This window comes from Muntiacus reevesi, chromosome 14, assembly GCF_963930625.1.
Source record: "Muntiacus reevesi chromosome 14, mMunRee1.1, whole genome shotgun sequence".
NCBI lineage: Eukaryota > Metazoa > Chordata > Mammalia > Artiodactyla > Cervidae > Muntiacus > Muntiacus reevesi.
The window spans coordinates 66,958,497-66,967,279 of NC_089262.1; positions in this window are offsets into that span (position 1 = coordinate 66,958,497).

An 8,783-nucleotide genomic window follows, 5' to 3' on the forward strand; every position below is an offset into this window, starting at 1 on the left:
GTGGTCGTGAGCTGGGACCCCAAGACTCATAGGCTAACAGGTGCGTTCTCGGGAGATTGTGCCCGCAGGCTCACAGGCTCCCAGGCGCGTGCTCGTGTGCTGCGCACCCCAGGCTCCCAGGCGCGTGCACGTGAGCTGGGATCCCAAGGCTCACAGGCTACCAGGCGCGGGATCGGGGGCTGGGCTTCACAGGCTCCCAGGCGCGGGCTCGTGTGCTGCGCACCCCATGCTCCCAGGCGCTGGCTCGTGAGCTGCATCTCCCTGGCTTCGAGTGCAGGCCCGGGAGCTGCCTCCCCCAGGTTCAAAGGCAACCAGGCGCGGGTTCCAGAGCTGCGGCCCCAGGATCCCAGGCTCCCAGGCTCCCTGGCGCGGGCTAGGGTGCTGCGGACCCCAGGCCCCCAGCCTCCCAGGCTCCCAGGCTCCCAGGCGCGGGCTCGTGTGCTGCGGACCCCAGGCTCCCAAGCGCGGGCTCGGGAGCTGAGGGCCCCAGGCCCACAGCCTCCCAGGCTCCCAGGCTCCCAGGCGCGGGATAGGGTGCTGCGGACCCCAGGTCCCCAGGCTCCCAGGCTCCCAGGCGCGGGCTCGTGTGCTGCGGACCCCAGGCTCCCAAGCGCGGGCTCGGGAGCTGAGGGCCCCAGGCTCCCAAGCACCCAGGCTCCCAGGCTCCCAGGCGTGGGCTCAGGTCCTGCGGACCCCAGGCTCCCAAGCTCACAGGCTCCCAGGTTCCCAGGCGCTGCTAGGGTGCTGCGGACCCCAGGCTCCCAGGCTCCCAGGCGCGGGCTAGGGTGCTGCGGACCAAGGCCCCCAGCCTCCCAGGCTCCCAGGCTCCCAGGCGCGGTCTATGGTGCTGCGGACCCCAGACTCCCAGGCTCCCAGGCTCCCAGGCTCCCAGGCGCTGCTAGGGTGCTGCGTACCCCAGGCTCCCAGGCTCCCAGGCGCGGGCTAGGGTGCTGCGGACCCCATACCCCTAGCCTCCCAGGCTCCCAGGCTCCCAGGCGCGGTCTATGGTGCAGCGGACCCCAGACTCCCAGGCTCCCAGGCTCCCAGGCTCCCAGGCTCCCAGGCGCGGGCTCGGGTGCTGCGGACCCCAGGCTCCCAAGCGCGGGCTCGGGAGCTGAGGGACCCAGGCTCCCAGGCTCCCAGGCTCCTAGGCGCGGGCTCAGGTCCTGCGGACCCCAGGCTCCCAAGCTCCCAGGCTCCCAGGCTCCCAGGCGCTGCTAGGGTGCTGCGGACCCCAGGCTCCCAGGCTCCCAGGCGCGGGCTAGGGTGCTGCGGACGCAGGCCCCCAGCCTCCCAGGCTCCCAGGCTCCCAGGCGCGGTCTATTGTGCTGCGGACCCCAGACTCCCAGGCTCCCAGGCTCCCAGGCTCCCAGGCGCGGGCTCGGGAGCTGAGGGCCCCAGGCTCCCAGGCTCCCAGGCTCCCAGGCTCCCAGGCGCGTGCTCGGGAGCTGAGGGCCCCAGGCTCCCAGGCTCCCAGGCTCCCAGGCGCGGGCTCGTGTGCTGCGGACCCCAGGCTCCCAGGCGCGGGCTCGGGTGCTGCGGACCCCAGACTCCCAGGCTCCCAGGCGCGGGCTCGTGTGCTGCGGACCCCAGGCTCCCAAGCGCGGGCTCGGGAGCTGAGGGCCCCAGGCTCCCAGGCGCTGGCTTGTGAGCTGCATCTCCCTGGCTTCGAGCGCAGGCCCGGGAGCTGCCTTCCCCAGGTTCAAAGGCAACCAGGCGCGGGTTCCGGAGCTGCGGCCCCAGGATCCCAGGCTCCCAGGCTCCCAGGCGCGGGCTAGGGTGCTGCGGACCCCAGGCCCCCAGCCTCCAAGGCTCCCAGGCTCCCAGGCGCGGGCTCGGGTGCTGCGGACCCCAGGCTCCCAGGCTCCCAGGCTCCAAGGCGCGGGCTCGGGAGCTGAGGGCCCCAGGCTCCCAGGCTCGCAGGCGCTGGCTAAGGTGCTGCGGATCCAGGCCCGAAGCCTCCCAGGCTCCCAGGCTCCCAGGCTCCCAGGCGCGGGCTCGTGTGCTGCGGACCCCAGGCTCCCAAGCGCGGGCTCGGGAGCTGAGGGCCCCAGGCTCCCAGGCTCCCAGGCTCCCAGGCGCGGGCTCGTGTGCTGCGGACCCCAGGCTCCCAAGCGCGGGCTCGGGAGCTGAGGGCCCCAGCCTCCCAGGCTCCCAGTCTCCCAGGCGCAGTCTATGGTGCTGCGGACCACAGAATCCCAGGCTCCCAGGCTCCCAGGCGCCCAGGCGCGGGCTCAGGTCCTGCGGACCCCAGGCTCCCAAGCTCCCAGGCTCCCAGGCTCCCAGGCGCTGCTAGGGTGCTGCGGACCCCAGGCTCCCAGGCTCCCAGGCGCGGCTAGGGTGCTGCGGACGCCAGGCCCCCAGCCTCCCAGGCTCCCAGGCTCCCAGGCGCGGTCTATTGTGCTGCGGACCCCAGACTCCCAGGCTCCCAGGCTCCCAGGCTCCCAGGCGCGGGATAGGGTGCTGCGGACCCCAGGCCCCCAGGCTCCCAGGCTCCCAGGTTCCCAGGCGCGGGCTCGGGAGCTGAGGGCCCCAGGCTCCCAGGCTCCCAGTCTCCCAGGCTCCCAGGCGCGGGCTCAGGTCCTGCGGACCCCAGGCTCCCAGGCGCTGCTAGGGTGCTGCGGACCCCAGGCTCCCAGGCACGGACTCGTGAGCTGCATCTCCCTGGCTTCGAGTGCAGGCCCGGGAGCTGCCTCCCACAGGTTCAAAGCCAACCAGGCCCGGGTTCGGGAGCTGCGGCCCCAGGCTCCCAGGCTCCAATGCGCGGCCTCAGGTGATGCGGACCCCAGACCCCAGGCTCCCAGGCTCCCAGTCTCCTAGGCGCGGGCTTGGGTGCTGGGGACACCAGGCTCCCAGGCGCGGGCTCGTGAGCTGCATCTCCCTGGCTTCGAGTGCAGGCCCGGGAGCTGCCTCCCCCAGGTTCAAAGGCAACCAGGCGCGGGCTCCGGTCCTGCGGACCCCAGGCTCCCAGGCTCCCAGGCGCGGGCTCAGGTCCTTCGGAGCCCAGGCTCCCAAGCTCCCAGGCTCCCAGGCTCCCAGGCGTGGGCTAGGGTGCTTCGGACCCCTGGCTCCCAGGCTCCCAGGCTCCCAGGCGCGGGCTAGGGTGCTTCGGACCCCTGGCTCCCAGGCTCCCAGGCTCCCAGGCGCGCGCTATGGTGCTGCGGACCCCAGGCCCCCAGCCTCCCAGGCTCCCAGGCTCCCAGGCGCGGGCTAGGGTGCTGCGGACCCCATGCCCCCAGCCTCCCAGGCTCCCAGGCTCCCAGGCGCCGGCTTGGGAGCTGAGGGCCCCACGCTCCCAGGCTCCCAGGCTCCCAGGCGCGGTCTCGGATGCTGCGAACCCCAGGCTCCCAGGCACGGCCTCGGGAGCTGCATCTCCCTGGCTTCGAGTGCAGGCCCGGGAGCTGCATCCCCCAGGTTCAAAGGCAACCAGGCGCGGGCTCCGGTCCTGCGGACCCCAGGCTCCCAGGCTCCCAGGCGCGGGCTCAGGTCCTGCGGACCCCATGCTCCCAGGCTCCCAGGCGCGGGCTCGGGTGCTGCTGACCCCAGGCTCCCAGGCTCCCAGGCTCCCAGGTGCGTGCTCAGGTCCTGCGGACCCCAGGCTCCCAAGCTCCCAGGCTCCCAGGCTCCCAGGCGCTGCTAGGGTGCTGCGGACCCCAGGCTCCCAGGCTCCCAGGTTACCAGGCGCGGGCTAGGGTGCTTCAGACCCCTGGCTCCCAGGCGCCCAGGCTCCCAGGCGCGGGCTAGGGTGCTGCGTACCCCAGGCCTCCAGGCTCCGAGGCTCCCAAGCGCGGGTTAGGGTGCTGCGGACCCCAGGCCCCCAGCCTCCCAAGCTCCCAGGCTCACAGGCGTGGTCTAGGGTGCTGCGGAACCCAGACCCCAGGCTCCCAGGCTCCCAGTCTCCTAGGCGCGGGCTTGGGTGCTGGGGACACCAGGCTCCCAGGCGCGGGCTCGTGAGCTGCATCTCCCTGGCTTCGAGTGCAGGCCCGGGAGCTGCCTCCCCCAGGTTCAAAGGCAACCAGGCGCGGGCTCCGGTCCTGCGGACCCCAGGCTCCCAGGCTCCCAGGCGCGGGCTCCGGTCCTTCGGAGCCCAGGCTCCCAAGCGCCCAGGCTCCCAGGCTCCCAGGCGCGGGCTAGGGTGCTTCGGACCCCTGGCTCCCAGGCTCCCAGGCTCCCAGGCGCGCGCTATGGTGCTGCGGACCCCAGGCCCCCAGCCTCCCAGGCTCCCAGGCTCCCAGGCGCGGGCTAGGGTGCTGCGGACCCCATGCCCCCAGCCTCCCAGGCTCCCAGGCTCCCAGGCGCCGGCTTGGGAGCTGAGGGCCCCACGCTCCCAGGCTCCCAGGCTCCCAGGCGCGGTCTCGGATGCTGCGAACCCCAGGCTCCCAGGCACGGCCTCGGGAGCTGCATCTCCCTGGCTTCGAGTGCAGGCCCGGGAGCTGCCTCCCCCAGGTTCAAAGGCAACCAGGCGCGGGCTCCGGTCCTGCGGACCCCAGGCTCCCAGGCTCCCAGGCGCGGGCTCAGGTCCTTCGGAGCCCAGGCTCCCAGGCTCCCAGGCTCCCAAGCGCGGGCTAGGGTGCTTCGGACCCCTGGCTCCCAGGCTCCCAGGCTCCCAGGCGCGGGCTAGGGTGCTTCGGACCCCTGGCTCCCAGGCTCCCAGGCTCCCAGGCGCGCGCTAGGGTGCTGCGGACCCCAGGCCCCCAGCCTCCCAGGCTCCCAGGCTCCCAGGCGCGGGCTAGGGTGCTGCGGACCCCATGCCCCCAGCCTCCCTGGCTCCCAGGCTCCCAGGCGCCGGCTTGGGAGCTGAGGGCCCCACGCTCCCAGGCTCCCAGGCTCCCAGGCGCGGTCTCGGATGCTGCGAACCCCAGGCTCCCAGGCACGGCCTCGGGAGCTGCATCTCCCTGGCTTCGAGTGCAGGCCCGGGAGCTGCCTCCCCCAGGTTCAAAGGCAACCAGGCGCGGGTTCGGCAGCTGCGGCCCCAGGCTCCCAGGCTCCCATGCGCGGGCTCGGGTGCTGCTGACCCCAGGCTCCCAGGCTCCCAGGCTCCCAGGCGCGTGCTCAGGTCCTGCGGACCCCAGGCTCCCAAGCTCCCAGGCTCCCAGGCTCCCAGGCGCTGCTAGGGTGCTGCGGACCCCAGGCTCCCAGGCTCCCAGGTTACCAGGCGCGGGCTAGGGTGCTTCGGACCCCTGGCTCCCAGGCGCCCAGGCTCCCAGGCGCGGGCTAGGGTGCTGCGTACCCCAGGCCTCCAGGCTCCGAGGCTCCCAGGCTCGCAGGCGCGGGCTCGGGAGCTGAGGGCCCCAGGCTCCCAGGCTCCCAGGCTCCCAGGCGCGGGCTCGTGTGCTGCGGACCCCAGACTCCCAAGCGCGGGCTCGGGAGCTGAGGGCCCCAGGCTCCCAGGCTCCCAGGCTCCCAGGCGTGGGCTCAGGTCCTGCGGACCCCAGGCTCCCAAGCTCCCAGGCTCCCAGGCTCCCAGGCGCTGCTAGGGTGCTGCGGACCCCAGGCTCCCAGGCTCCCAGGCGCAGGCTAGGGTGCTGCCGACCCCAAGGCCCCAGCCTCCCAGGCTCCCGGGCTCCCAGGCGCGGTCTATTGTGCTGCGGACCCCAGACTCCCAGGCTCCCAGGCTCCCAGGCTCCCAGGCTCCCAGGCGCGGGATAGGGTGCTGCGGACCCCAGGCCCCCAGGCTCCCAGGCTCCCAGGTTCCCAGGCGCGGGCTCGGGAGCTGAGGGCCCCAGGCCCCCAGCCTCCCAGGCTCCCAGGCTCCCAGGCGCGGGATAGGGTGCTGCGGACCCCAGGCCCCCAGGCTCCCAGGCTCCTAGGCGCGGGGCAGGGTGGTGCGGACCCCAGGCTCCCAGGCTCCCAGGCTCCCAGGCTCCTAGGCGCGGGGCAGGGTGGTGCGGACCCCAGGCTCCCAGGCTCCCAGGCTCCCAGGTGCCGGCTCAGGTGCTGCGGACCCCAGGCTCCCAGGCTCCCAGGCTCCCAGGCGCGGGCTAGGGTGCTGCGTACCCCAGGCTCCCAGGCTCCCAGGCGCGGGCTAGGGTGCTGCGGACCCCCGGCCCCCAGCCTCCCAAACTCCCAGGCTCCCAGGCGTGGTCTAGGGTGCTGCGGACCCCAGAACCCAGGCTCCCAGTCTCCAGGCTCCTAGGCGCTGCTAGGGTGCTGCCGACCCCGTGCTCCCAGGCTCCCAGGCTCCCAGGCGCGGGCTCGTGTGCTGAGGATCCCAGGCTACCAGGCTCCCAGGCTCCCAGTCGAAGATCGAAAACTGCTGAAAACCAGTATCCGGCCTCCCGTGCGTTTGCTCGTGAGCTGCCTCCCCCAGGTTCAAAGGCAACCAGGCGCGGGTTCCGGAGCTGCGGCCCCAGGATCCCAGGCTCCCAGGCTCCCAGGCGCGGGCTAGGGTGCTGCCGACCCCAGGCTCCCGAGCGCGGGCTCGGGAGCTGAGGGCCCCAGGCCCCCAGCCTCCCAGGCTCCCAGGCTCCCAGGCGCGGGATTGGGTGCTGCGGACCCCAGGCCACCAGGCTCCCAGGCTCCCAGGCTCCCAGGCTCCTAGGCGCGGTCTATGGTGCTGCGGACCCCAGGCTCCCAAGCGCGGGCTCGGGAGCTGACGGCCCCAGGCACCCAGCCTCCCAGGCTCCCAGGCGCGGGACAGGGTGCTGCGGACCCCAGGTCCCCAGACTCCCGGGCTCCCAGGCGCGGGCTCCTGTGCTGCGGACCCCAGGCTCCTAAGCGCGGGCTCGGGAGCTGAGGGCCCTAGGCTCCCAGTCTCCCAGGCGCTGCTAGGGTGCTGCGGACCCCAGGCTCCCAGGCTCCCAGGCGCAGGCTAGGGTGCTGCGGACCCCAGGCCCCCAGGCTCCCAGGCTCCCAGGCGCGGGCTCGGGAGCTGAGGGCCCCAGGCTCCCAGGCTCCCAGGCTCCCAGGCGCGGGCTCGGGAGCTGAGCGCCCCAGGCTCCCAGGCTCCCAGGCTCCTAGGCGCGGGCTAGGGTGCTGCGGACGCCAGGCCCCCAGTCTCCCAGGCTCCCAGGCTCCCAGGCTCCCAGGCTCGGGCTCAGGTCCTGCGGACCCCAGGCTCCCAGTCTCCCAGGCTCCCAGGCTCCCAGGCTCCCAGGCGCGGGCTCGGGAGCTGAGCGCCCCAGGCTCCCAGGCTCCCAGGCTCCTAGGCGCGGGGTAGGGTGGTGCGGACCCCAGGCTCCCAGGCTCCCTGGCTCCCAGGCGTGGGCTCAGGTTCTGCGGACCCAAGGCTCCCAGGCTCCCAGGCTCCCAGGCGCGGGCTAGGGTGCTGCGTACCCCAGGCTCCCAGGCGCTGGCTCGTGAGCTGGGACCCCAAGGCTCACAGGCTACCAGGCGCGGGATCGGGGGCTGGGCTTCACAGGCTCCCAGGCGCGGGCTCGTGTGCTGCGCACCCCAGGCGCCCAGGCGCTGGCTCGTGAGCTGCATCTCCCTGGCTTCGAGTGCAGGCCCGGGAGCTGCCTCCCCCAGGTTCAAAGGCAACCAGGCGCGGGTTCCGGCGCTGCGGCCCCAGGATCCCAGGCTCCCAGGCTCCCTGGCGCGGTCTCAGGTCCTGCGGACCCCAGGCTCCCAGGCTCCCAGTTTACCAGGCGCGGGCTAGGGTGCTGCGGACCCCAGGCTCCCAGGCTCCCAGGCTCCCAGGTTAACAGGCGCGGGCTAGGGTGCTTCGGACCCCTGGCTCCCAGGCTCCCAGGCGCGGGCTAGGGTGCTGCGGACCCCAGGCTCACAGGCTCCCAGGCTCCCAGGCGCGCGATAGGGTGCTGCGGACCCCAGGCCCCCAGCCTCCCAGGCTCCCAGGCGCGGGCTAGGGTGCTGCGGACCCCAGGCTCCCAGGCTCCCATGCTCCCAGGCTCCCAGGCGCGGGCTTGGGAGCTGAGGGCGCCAGGCTCCCAGGCTCCCAGGCTCCCAGGCGCGGCCTCGGGTGCTGCGGGCCCCAGGCTCCCAGGCACGGCCTCGTGAACTGCATCTCCCTGGCTTCGAGTGCAGGCCCGGGAGCTGCCTCCCCCAGGTTCAAAGGCAACCAGGCGCGGGTTCGGGAGCTGCGGCCCCAGGCTCCCAGGCTCCCTTGCGCGGGCTCAGGTCCTGCGGACCCCAGGCTCCCAGGCTCCCAGGCTCCCAGGCTCCCAGGCGCGGGCTAGGGTGCTGCGGACCCCAGGCTCCCAGGCTCCCAGGCTCCCAGGCGCGGGCTAGTGTGCTGCGGACCCCAGGCCCCCAGCCTCCCAGGCTCCCAGGCTCCCAGGCGCGTGATAAGGTGCTGCCGACCCCAGGCCCCCAGGCTCCCAGGCTCCCAGGCGCGGGGTAGGGTGGTTCGGACCCCAGGCTCCCAGGCTCCCAGGCGCGGGCTAGGGTGCTGCGGACCCCAGTCCCCCAGCCTCCCAAGCTCCCAGGCTCCCAGGCGTGGTCTAGGGTGCTGCGGACCCCAGACCCCAGGTTCGCAGGCTCCCAGGCTCCTAGGCGCGGGCTTGGGTGCTGCGGACCCCAGGCTCCCAGGCGCGGGGTCGTGAGCTGCATCTCCCTGGCTTCCAGTGCAGGCCCGGGAGCTGCCTCCCCCAGGTTCAAAGGCAACCAGCGCGGGTTCGAGAGCTGCGGCCCGAGGCTCCCAGGCTCCCCGGCGAAGACACGAGAGCTGCTGTAAACCAGTCTCCGGGCTCCCGGGCGTTTGCTCGGGAGCTGAGGGCCCCAGGCTCCCAGGCTCCCAGGCTCCCAGGAGCGGGCTAGGTTGCTGCGGACCCCAGGCCCCCAGCCTCCCAAGCTCCCAGGCTCACAGGCTACCAGGTGCGGGCTCA